The sequence below is a fragment of the Myotis myotis genome, unplaced genomic scaffold, assembly GCF_014108235.1.
Source record: "Myotis myotis isolate mMyoMyo1 unplaced genomic scaffold, mMyoMyo1.p scaffold_m19_p_7, whole genome shotgun sequence".
Taxonomy (NCBI): domain Eukaryota; kingdom Metazoa; phylum Chordata; class Mammalia; order Chiroptera; family Vespertilionidae; genus Myotis; species Myotis myotis.
The window spans coordinates 71,470,719-71,483,169 of NW_023416379.1; the positions used below are offsets into that span (position 1 = coordinate 71,470,719).

Here is a 12,451-nt window from a genome sequence, read left to right on the forward strand (position 1 = left end):
TTTTTTGAGATAATTTTGAACTTACAGAAGAGTTTCAATAACAGCAGAGTTCCAGTATGCTCCTCTCCAAGCTTCCTCTTATGTTAACATCTTACATAATCATAGAACATTTATCAAATTTAAGCAATTAACCTTGGCACAGTACTATCAACTAGTTTCCCACTATTGTCCTTTTTCTATTTTAAATCTCACATTACCTTTAAGAAGGCAATTATTTTAAAAAAATTATTTCAGATACTCTATTCTCAGAAAATTTGCAATTCTTACCTGGCCTAATCACTAAAATAGGTGCTTAGTTGAAATTAATTTATGAAGTCAGATTCCTACTATGACAATTACAGCGTGGGAGTAAAAGTCACATAAAACTTGAATACCACAAGGAGCATGAATAAGTGAGAGAACTGAGGGGGTGTCTCCCTTTCTTTAATATTTAACAGACTCACAGAATATTAAAAGTAGGTGGAACCCGAGAGATCATCGCACCCCAAACCTTGTTTTACACATGAAGGAACCGAGATCAAGAAAATTTGGTGATTTGCCCTTAAGGAGCAAGTTGTCATTTAGAGCTCAGGCCTTTAATCTGCTAGCTATTTCACTACAGCAGAGGTTCTCAGTGTGGCCCCCTGGAGATCCCCAGACCCTTTGAGGAGACTGCGGTCAAAATTATTTTCATAATAAGACATTATTTGTGCCCTTTTCAGTTTCATTCTCTCTTGAGTGTACAGTGGAGTTTTCCAGAGCCTGCATGTCATGTGGTGTTGCAAAAGCAGATATAAGATTCTAGTGATTTTCTACTTCTAGATATTTAAAAAAAAAAATTGTAAAAATTTAAATGGAATCAAGCTTCGATTACTTTTTTTATATTTTGAAAAATGTAGGTATTTTTCCTTAAAAATATGTTATTTATGTTAACAGGTACTATGTTTATTGTTATTCTATTTTAGAATATGGTAAGCATTGATTGATATAACCCACATAAATGAAGGGTTTTGGGGTCCTCAATAATTTTTAAGCCCTGTGCCAGTAATTAGAATGCTGTCATCAGAAAGAGAAGGAAATACGGACACCAAGTATTAAATCTGTTAAATTAGTGATGTTTTAAAATGTATTCTGTGGCACTTCCCTTCTTTTCCTAAATATAGCTCTGGCTGTTTTGGAATAATATTTAACTCATTACAAGTGAGTGCAAACTCCTTTTATGCCTTGGGACTCAGAATTTCATGCTTTCACAGTCATGATTGATTTCATTTAACTTCATGAAGTTTGTGCTAAATACATGAATGCTTGTAGATGTGTGCCAATAATTGAAATGCTAAAGTAAGGTGACTTGAACTAGTTATTTATTTGATCAACTCTGCATAATTGTCATGTACTTTTTCAAGGAGTTACATTGTTTTCTACACGATGCTTAAGTTTATTGAAGGGGAGGATGACAGGAGAAATTCCCCTTCCAGAGCAAATGAAAAGGACAAAACACACGCATGGGCAAACACACACACATACCAAAACAAGACAAAACAGAAAACACTTCTCATGTCCTCTGCCAATGTGTATTTCTGTTCATCCATGAATTCACTGATACTTACTCAGCCCCACCCAAGCTTTTTTTTTTTCTTTTCAAATGATGGATTTTAAATTTCATTCCTGTAGACAGATCTACTGTTTCCTTAGAAAACAAGCTGTTTCTAGGCAGAACTGGGGAGAGGTGGTGCTGGGTATGTGAGGGGACATCTGGAAGCTTTTGTCATTAGCCATTCCAGAACTACCAGGAGAGCTCAGGTACTCTTCACAATTTTTTGTTATATTCTCTACAAGAAAGGCTGTTAGTCGCAGTCTTCCGGTGGTCTGTCACAACTGGAAACATACACAAGAGAAGAAACCCATGCAGCTTCCAGAGCAAGTACATGTCTGGAGAAGGACAAAGTGGGAGCATCCTTCTCTCATGGCCTATGTTGACCTTGAATCATGTATCTGTGATTGATGGAGGTGGTGAGAAAGACCATTCTTTTTTATGGACTGATTTGCACAAATCAGTTTATATCCTTAGTCCCATTGGGCATGTTTTATCCTATTGAACTTTGCGTCTCAACATATTGTTTTGTAACATATAATATACATAAACATGAAATAAAACTAGAGTCATTATGGTTTTATTTTCTCCCACTGTTTCTCCTACAATGAAAGAAAAAGTTTAATCTTTTATTTAATTTGCATCCTTTGCTCCTCCAATCCTGTTAAATAATTCATCAGAAGGCAGTAACTTTGTGTTAAACAACATACTGTTTCCCCTTGTTGGTACTTAGTAAACTTTAGCTTGTGCAATCTGTTCTCATAAAATGAATCCCATCATTTGTTTAATCATTTTAGTCACTCTTTGGATCCATTCAATTAGATTACATATTCAGGCAAGAGAAGTACTTGAGTTTAACAGTCTTCCCATATGCTATCTTGGGAAGTGGTAGACCGGGTAAAGACTTGAATCTTATATTCATGGCTCAATCATTTTGACAGACAGCCTGAATATAGTAGGTTTTGAACAAATGCTTGTGAATGAGAAATATTGAATATGGATTTATTGATAATTTATTCCCTCCCCCAAGCCTTTTACTGACATTTGGTTTCTTGGAAACTGATTTTAAATAACAGTAAGGCTTTTAATATATCTCATGTTAATATCATGGATTTGGTTACATACCATATGTCTAGGCACAACCAATGATTCTAATAACTGCTTGTGTAGTTTATGATGCAGTTATAAGCCATGCATATACTGAACTGACAACGTTGACAACATGAATAAAGCAATGAAGAATAAACAAAGAAAGCGGCAAGAATTTTCCAAAAAGTCATAAAATATATGCACATAAATGTGTAATAAAATAGTAGACTTTATTATTCACACGATTTGTTTCTACTTTAAAACTTTTAAGAGTGAAATTTAACATTTTATAAACTCTTAATATAATAAAATTCCCGGTTAAAATGACAATTGTTCTAGAGAATTTGATTCTTGGACCTTAAATAATACATTTTTTTAAAAAATGTATTTTCTTGATTTTTTACAGAGAGGAAGGGAGAGGGATAGAGAGTTAGAAATTTCGATGAGAGAGAAATATCGATCAGCTGCCTCCTGCACACTCCCCACTGGGGATGTGCCCTCAACTAAGGTATATGCCCTTGACCAGAATCAAACCCGGGACCCTTGAGTCCGCAGGCCGATGCTCTATTCACTGAGCCAAACCGGTTAGGGCTAAATAATACATTTTTAATCAATATTTTAAAGAACAAATTATAAATAATTCTGAGGAGAAAAATGTATAAACCTCATAAAAGACACAAAGCATATCAGAAGAAAGGATATTGCATTTAGCATATCCTATTGCTGACTCTAAACAGAATGTGAGGCAATGTGTTAAATAAGAATTCTACCAGGAATATGGACCATGATGAAAGGAGATTTTATAAAAAAACAAACTTAGTTTTATTCATGTATCTTCTCTAATCATTTTACATTTATTTAAAAATGATATATAATATGTATGGGCTACAGTACATACTTTTACTTTAATAGAAATGAAAGTAGGAAGTCTCAAGGGAGATAGAAAGAGTAAGTGTATATATTTGTGGATCAAGTCCTCTCTATTAGAGGTTGGGGGCCACTGGTTAGTCTGCTGCCTGTTTTGTAAAGGAAGTTGCATTGAAACACAGCCATAGTAATTTGTTTACGTATTGTCTATGGCTGTTGTCATCCTCCAATGACAGAGTTAAGTACTTGCAGTGGAGGCCATATGACTCAAAAAGCTTAAAATATTTACTATATGGCCTATACCAAAACAGTTTGATGGTGTTCTTGATTAAAAAAAACAAACAGCCAGGTTTTCAATCAATGTATCTCTTTCACATTGATGTTTCTCTCTCTTTATCTCTCCCCTCCCTTCCACTCTCTCTAAAAATCAATGAAAAAATATCTTTGGGTGAGGATTAACAAAAAAACAAACAAAAACAAATATAAACAACAAAATTAAAAAACCCAGGTTTATTTTTAATTTATTTTTTAATTAAAAACATTTAACTACAGTTGACATTCAATATTACATTGGTTTCAGGTGTACAGCATAGTGGTTAGACATTTACATAACTTACAAAGTGATCCCCTGATAAGTCTAGTACCCAGCTGTCACCATGTGTAGTTACTAGAAGCCCAATGCACAAAATTCGTGCAAGAGTAGGCCTTCCTTCCCCCGGCTGCCAGCACCGGCTTCCCTCCGGCACCTGGGACTGGGGCTTTTCTCCAGCCGCTGGCAGGCACCTGGGACCCAGGCTTCCCTCGCAGGCCCTCCTTTGTCTGGAAGGTAGTCCAGTCTAATTAGCATATTACGCTTTTATTATTATAGATTACAATATTCCCTATGCTGTGCTTTACTACCAATTGTACATCTTAATTCCTTCACATTTTTTTACCCATCCTCCAACCACCCCCTCCCATTTGACAACCATCAACTTGTTCTCTGTATCTATGAGTTTGTTTCTGTCTTGTTTGTTTATTTATTTATTTATTTTTCGATTTCACATATAAATGAAGTCATATGGTATTTGTCTTTCTCTGTCTGATTTATTTCACCTAGCATAATACTCTCTAGGTACATCCATGTTGTCACAAATGGTAAGATTTCATTCTTTTTTATGGCTGAGTAATATGCCATTGTATATATGTACCACCTCTTCTTTATCCAAACATATATTGATGGACACTTAGTAAGTTACTTCCAAATCTTGGCTATTGTAAATAATGCTTCAGTGAACAGGGGTGTGTATATCTTTTTGAATTTGCGTTTGGATGAATACCCAGAAGTGGGATCACTGGGTCATATGGTAGTTCTATTTTTAATTTTGGGAGGAACATCCATCTGTTTTCCATAGTGGCTGCAGTAATTAGCAATTCCACCAACAGTGCACAAGGGTTTTCTTTCCTCAGATTTATTCTTAAAGTCACATGTGCATGTTAATTATATTTCAATAGTTTCTTTTAAACATTTTTTTTACCTTCAAGGATTTTTTTCTTTCTCTTTGAAAAACTGAGAAAAAAAATCAAATTAACAATTTTTGAAGAAGATGAGAAAATATATGAAATACATATTGGTCTCAAATTCTTTATAAACACAATTCTAAAGTTTTTCCTATTTCCTCATATATTCAGTTATCACCAACTTTCTACAGATGAAGGGCCATGATTATTATTAAAAAAATATTTTTATTGATTTCAGAGAGAAAGGGAGAGTGAGAGAAAGAGAGATAGAAACATCAATGATGAGAGAGAATTATTGATTGGGTGCCTCCTGTACAGACTCCATGTGCCCTAACCAGGAATTGATCCGTGACCTCTTGCCTGGTTCATAGGTGACACTCAATTACTGAGTCACACTGGGTGGGTGAAAAACCATTATTGCTTTTATCTGAAGTCTTCAGTATTTAGGAATACTAAATATATGATATCAAACACCACTCCTAAAAACTATAAACCACCTGTGCCTTCCTAAATTAGATTGACAATTTGATTTTTGTTGCAAGTGGTCAAATAAATTCCTCATTCACATCAGACAATTTTAGACCAAGAAATAAGACCAAAAGAGTTTTCTTTATTCTGTGTGACATCAGATAGGTTCTCACAAATGCAAAAGGACAAGGGTTATTGAAGTTTCCTCATGTTATTTCTGTATATATTTATGTTTTCTTAGGTGCTGCATTTTTTTTAAAGCATGAATTCCCTCTCATCTTGTCCTTCTGGTTGAAAGTATGGACTTCGTCCAGCCTATAGGACAGCAGTTCTCAACCTGTGGGTCGCAGCAAACGACCCTTTCACAGGGGTCGCCTAAGACCATCCTGCATATCAGATATTTACATTATGATTCATAACAGTAGCAACATTGCAGTGATGAAGTAGCAACGAAAATAATTTTATGATTGGGTCACAACACGAGGAACTGTATTTAAAGGGCCAGAAGGTTGAGAACCACTGCTATAGGAGTTCAGATCCTCGTTTGCTGTGGGGTGTCAGCAAGACACTTAAGCTTTCTGTTAGCACATCTGTAAAATGGGAGTATTAATAGTAGTACCTCATTGATTTTTGGGAGATTAAATGAGTTAGTACCTGTGAAGCACTTACAAGTTCATTTGTATGCACTAACCACATAAGTGTATACTATTTTACTTACTACAATAATGTAGCAGTGCTAAATACTTATAAATTTTGTAAAGCTTTTGTTGTAATTACAAACTTTTACAAGTAGAACAGAGGAAGCGGTGTGGACATTCCAGCTTTATCTAGGTCACAGTTCAAAGTGAAGATATTGATACGCATTGTCTTGGCACAAGGACTTTCACTGAAGCTCAATTAATGAGTCAAAGGAAGTTATTTTTGAAAAATTTTTCATTTCTTTTTCTAAAGTATGTTTGCTTAATAAAGACATATTACTTTAAAATGTATGATGACAACAGAAGTTTATTTGTGATGTAACATAAAACATACCAATGGAAATGAGATATATACCGTTTAGATTATCACCCACCTATCCTTATTATAGCCAGTATATAATGGAAACCAATTTTTCAAATGAGCTTAGGCCTTATTATTCTAGTGTATAATATACTTATTAGATTTTTTGTTTTATTTTGCATATAGATTATAATTCTCTCTGTTTTACAGAATAAAATTAGTCATAAGTTATCTAGAATCAGGTAGAAGATACAACTTATCTTTAATTCTGTCTTTTATCTAGGAGGAAATGTGGTGGGAATATTGTGTTTAGCTTGTGAATTATTCTTTCTTTTTTTCTTTTGAGTTTTCAAATCTGTTTTTATTTTACAAATGAAGAGTCACATTCTGCTTAAAAATTCAAGAGGTGTTTTTCCAAGATACAAACAAGAGGAAGTAAAGAGACACAATGAAGGAAGATCACCAGGAGGTTCAGAGATCACTTACAATTTCTTCTTAAAACACTATTTAAAATTATGGGTAACATTCATGTCCTTCCATACAAACAGGCGAGAATAATGGATGGTGCAAAACTCAGACACTTTCCAGACTGTTTTCTCAGAGTTTCTATTGTGCCCTTCCCTTCCACATTCTTTATGTATTAAGTGCTCCATGTGAATTATTCTGAATTGAGCAACCCTAGACTGATTCTCAACAAACCTGAAATAGGCGTAAATAATATAGATTACGTTCTGAAATCAGCAATCTAGTCAGAGAACATTTAAGTGTTTGGTATATAAATTGTGTGAAGGGTTCTGACTCTACCTAAAAAAGAACCATGAATATAAATTGTTATTTATGGGTGAAGATGTCTGACAATAGATGTTTCAGTCCTTTATCTAATAGAAAGGAAGCACTCATGTTAGCTTCAGTGGCTGCGCCGATTGACAGGAGCATAGCGGATATCACTGGACGCTAAGCCATCATAAAAATTTGATTTAGGAGGGCATAAGAGACTATATGTTCTTTGGCAATACATACTTAATTCTTATAATAGAAGTCTGGGCATTTTTTCCCAGATAATAAATTTAATCTCTCCCAGACATCATTCACTCATTCAACAGAAGTATATTGATCTCTTACTGTGAAACAGGCAGTGTTCCAGGTGCTTGAGTTACAAAACAGAATCAAAACTCTCTAGGCCAGTGGTTCTCAACCTTGGCTGCACATTAGAATCACCTGGGAATCTTTTCAAAATCCTGATTTCTGGGCCTCATCCTCCGGAAATTCTGTTTCTTTGTTATGGGGTGAGGCCACAACATTAGTAACAAAGAAACAGAATTTCCAGAGGATGAGGCCCAGAAATCAGGATTTTAAAAAGATTCCCAGGTGATTCTAATGTGCAGCCAAGGTTGAGGACCACTGCTCTAGGCATTCATAGCTTAGGTGGGAGATATAAAGACGGGTAAAAAACAGTACAATATGGTAAGCACTGTGTAAAGTTTTGTGAAAGCCAGAGGATAGAGTGACTAACTGTATATTAAGAAATTAAATATGACATTAAAAAAAAGAAAGAAAAAAATCAAGTAAATACAATAATAGAACTTTTTGAAGAAAGAATATAAACAATTCATGTCCCTCCTTCCATTTTCATGTTTATTAAAGTTATATATGGCCCAGCTGGTGTGGCTCAGTGGTTGAGCATTGACCTGTGAACCAGGAGGTTGTGGTTCCATTTCCAGTTAGGGCACATACCCAGGTTGTGGGCTTGACCTCCAGTGGGGGCCTGCAGGAGGCAGCCAATCAATAATTCTCTCTTATCATTGATATTTCTATCTCTCTCTTTCCCTTCCTCTTTGAAATCAATAAAAATGTATTTTAAAAATTAAAGTTATATTTGCTTATAGTTTAAAGAGTCAAATTTCCTCACTCTACCACCATTCCCACTCCCCCCTACCCAAGGCAACCCATTCTCAATTTCTTTAGCTGTATTTCTTTGTTTTAACTCAATATCTCTAAAAATTATACCTACATTACTATTATTGACTTTTCACATTGAATTAATGAGGCTTTAACATGTTTTCCTCCCTCTTCCTTGAATGCACATGCACACTTTCAATTATCCTAATCCTCCTAATAAAATAATATTGTAATTTTAATATGATCAATATGTAGTATTTACATTATTATGATTATGTAAAGCTATTCACAGTTGAGCCATATAGTATTATTATATTATTATTTTTCCTTGCCCATGTTATATTTTGGTTTCCATGGAGTTAAAAATTACCTTTTATCCAGTTACTTAGTATCCTATGTATATATTAGAAAGTTAATCTCAATTATTCCCCAAACATTCCAACATAAGAGTTATTTTATTAACTTATTTTTCTTGAAAAATATTTTTTGGGCCTTTTGTCCTGAAAATACCTGACTACTTTTCTTTTAGTATTCAGCTATTGTTCTGAGATTCCACTTTATCAATTTCTGAGGGATTCTCTTTAATCTCCCCATGTTAGATCTCCTGGTACTTGGATCTTTGGCTTTTCTTTGTATTAGTTTCCTATTTTGGAGAACCGTATTCTTCATTAGTTTTCTGAGAAAGGGTTTAGGAGTGGTATCTGAAATATCTCTCTCTTTTTACTTGATTGAAAGTTTTGACTCAGTATAGAATTATGTGCTAAGTATTTTCCCACAGGATTTTGAAAACTTTTCTCTGTTGTCTTCCAGTTTCCAGCTTCCAGTGTTGACATTAAGAAGTCTGAGTTCATTCTGATTCCTCATTCATTGTATGGGTTAGTGTTCTAAGATTTTATGATGGCAAACCTTGATGTGGATTAATTGTAATCTTTTCAGTTTGGCACTGAATGTACGCTTGTGTTCTGGAAACTTGTGACCTTCAATTCTGGGAAATTAATGTATTTGAAGATTTTCTCCCGTTTATTTTTTTCTCTCATATTTGTCTGAAACTCCTATTATTCATATGTTGGATCTCCTAGACTGGTCTTTTGTTTTCTTTTCTTGTTTAATCTCTTATTTTGGATGTTTATTCCTTTTCTTCTTCTTTTTTTGGTCTTTTTTTTCACTTATTTCTGGGAAGTCTGTGTTGTATACTGCATTGGTTCTTGTTTTTTTTTGTTTTTGTTTTTTTTTTGTGGGGGGGCAGTCAAAAGTTAGTGCACGTGTTAAAATCCGATACCTCTCCCCAAAGGGCTCATCCACTTTTTAAAGAAAAGTTTATAAAAATAAAGAAGCTGTTCTCCCTTAAACAATCAGGCAAAAATTTGATTGGTTAATCAAGAAAGCCAGCTGAAATAGGAAATCATAAAAAAGAGTACTCCCTTTACACATATTATTTTAAATTAAGTCATATAATTTGCATTTATTAGTCAATATATTGATTTTGAACAATGCCTCTTTTGACCATGTATCCATTGATTTGAATCCCATATTGTCTTTTCTTTGTATAAACTGTTATCGTAGTGCATCATATAAGAATAAGATTTTTGTAATTTTTTGTAACGAAAAATCATAAAGACCATTGTAAGACAATCTGAAAGAATAAGCCTTAATTAATTGTCTTAATTTTTTATGATTGTATCATCTAAACTGAATTTAACAGCAATTATTAGACATGTATGGCGATGGAGTCTATAGCGCAGGGGGTGGGCCTGTTCCCTCCTCTGCGTGCGCGCTGGAGCAGGGGCCGAGCCCAGGCGACAGCAGTCCTCCCCAGCCCAAGGACTCTGCAGCTACAGCTGTGCCCACGCTGGCGCCGGGAAGAAACAGCATTCAGGTGGCCGGTGGCCAATGCCAGGGGCAGGGGCAGCCCCCTGCCGGCTCCCATCGGCTCTCCATCAGCCCAGCGCACAGCTCCACTGGCTCCAGTCCTCACACTTTGCGGAGAGCTGTTAAGAAACCTGCTCCAGCACCCCCGAAAGCAGGAAACCCACCTCCTGGCCAGCCCGGGGGCCAGAGCGCCCCAGGGACAGCGCAGCAGGCACCCAGCTTGTCACCGAAGCCAGCCACGGGAAGTCCGTCTCCTCCTGGCCCGCGCAGGCCCAGCTCCCGGGCAGCCGTGCGCCACCTCACAGCGGTGTGGGCCCCGGAGAGCCTCAGGCAGCCTGGCTCCTAGGCAGGCACCCAGCCACCCTCCACCGCAGCCCCCACGCCGGCGCCGCAGCCACAGGCCAGGCCGGGGGAGCAGGGACTGGAGCAGCCCCCACACACCCCACCCCCGCGCCCTCCGGGGGCCCACCCAGCGGCGGATGGCAGCCTCTCCAGCGCAGTGCCTACTGCCTCCCAAATAGTGACGGCCGCCCATGCGAGGGTGTCAGATCCTCTTCGCAGCGTCTTTCCTGACCTGCGCTCAGGCTCAGACAGCAAAGGCGCGCGGGGCCGCCTCTGGTTGGACATGGACCATGATACAGAAAGCACCGCCCTGGGAAGAAAGCCCCGCCGCGGCCCTTCCTCCCGGAGAGGGAGCAGGGCAGGCGGGCGGATCTCTGCAGACCCAGCAGGGAGCAGCTTTCCAGGCAGAGAGCGAGCCTGGCCCCGCAGGACGTTGCCTGTGCGCCAGCAGCAGTGCTGCCACGGAAGCTGAACGACCCGTGTCTCGAGGAACTTGGCTTTCTTTACGTGGGAAAGACATCACGCCACACACACCAAGCAGGCCTAGAGGAGGCAGTGCGGCCCTGGCGGCCACTCGGGGTGAATCAGAAGCAGCGCGTGACTAGTCCCTTTAATAACACGTTCACTGTGCAACTGGCTTCCTCCCGGCTCCTTGGACCGTCATTCTTGCTGCAGAGTCGTTGGCATGAAGTGCAGTCTGTCTCAACCCTCATACCATGAGCGCCGATGGTGGCTGCTGGGTCCACCACCTCCGCCAACTGGATGTCCTGTGCCTTGCTGGATTGCCAGGATGTAGAAAGAAATGTACTGTTCTTTAAAAACTATGTAATTGCTACTTGATAAGCACCGACATTATTCTAGTTTCATGTTTAATTTGAATTAAATATATTCTATGGTTTATATGAAATTAAGAAAAAAAAAAGGGCCACTGGTGAGCATGACCCACTCCAGGGACAGTGCCAGTCTATAGTACAGACTGAATCCCTCATGAATGGGATTAGGATCCTTATAAAAGAGACTTCAGAAAGCTTCCTCACCTTTTGCCCACAGAGTACACAGTGAGACACTGAATCTGCTGGCACCTTCATCATGGACTTCCTCACTTCCAGAGCTGTGAGAAATATATTTCTGTTGTTTATAAGATACCCAGTCTACAGGTTTTTTTTTTGTTATAGTAGCTCAAACTAAGACATGCATCATTTTTAAATCTTTTTAAACATCGAGCTTAGTTTTAAAGAATATTCAATATATTTTTTACGGAGGAGAAACCAAGATGGTGGCATAGCTAAAACCGGAAATTGCTGCCTCACACAACCACTTCAAAAATACAACTAAAAGACAAAACGGACATCATCCAGAACCACAGGAAGGCTGGCCGAGTGGAAATTCTACAATTAGAAGGAAAGAGAAAAGCACACTGAGACTCAGAGGAGGTGCGGAAGTAAAGTGCAGAGGTACGGAGGCGCACGCAGAAAGGGCTGGCAGCTGAGGACGCGGTTGTCTTTTTCAATCAGGAGGGAGTCTCAAGCTCCCAACTGCTCTGAACTCCAGTTCCGGGTGAGTCTCTGGGGACCCAGACTCATACAGGAGAAACTGGACTGTCTGGCAGCAGGCAGAACTAGAGGGCGGCTTTCTCTCAGAGGTACTTGCAGCGATTACCAGGACACTGAGAAGCTGGGCCTCTTAGGGTAGGACTGAGGGGCAGCCTAGCTGCTTACTCCACCCTGTTGATCCCCTGAGACCCCGCCCCCACCCAAGCTGTGCACAGAGGCTTTTGCATATGAAAGGCCTAGACCTTTGCAATCTGAAAATTACCTAACAAACTGCAGCTGGGTCAGAGAAACCCAG

At 38.4% G+C, this 12,451-nt stretch overlaps 1 protein-coding gene across 1 annotated transcript in view; it reads left to right on the top strand.

The window, feature by feature from the left end:
- The window catches only part of LGSN (lengsin, lens protein with glutamine synthetase domain), a 121,305-nt gene that overhangs the window by 76,409 nt on the left and 32,445 nt on the right, over positions 1 to 12,451 (top strand). The window contains exon 3 of the mRNA XM_036318042.1: positions 9,203 to 9,267. The gene's annotated coding sequence lies outside the window, so the exon portion shown is untranslated. The remainder of the gene's footprint in view (positions 1 to 9,202; positions 9,268 to 12,451) is intronic.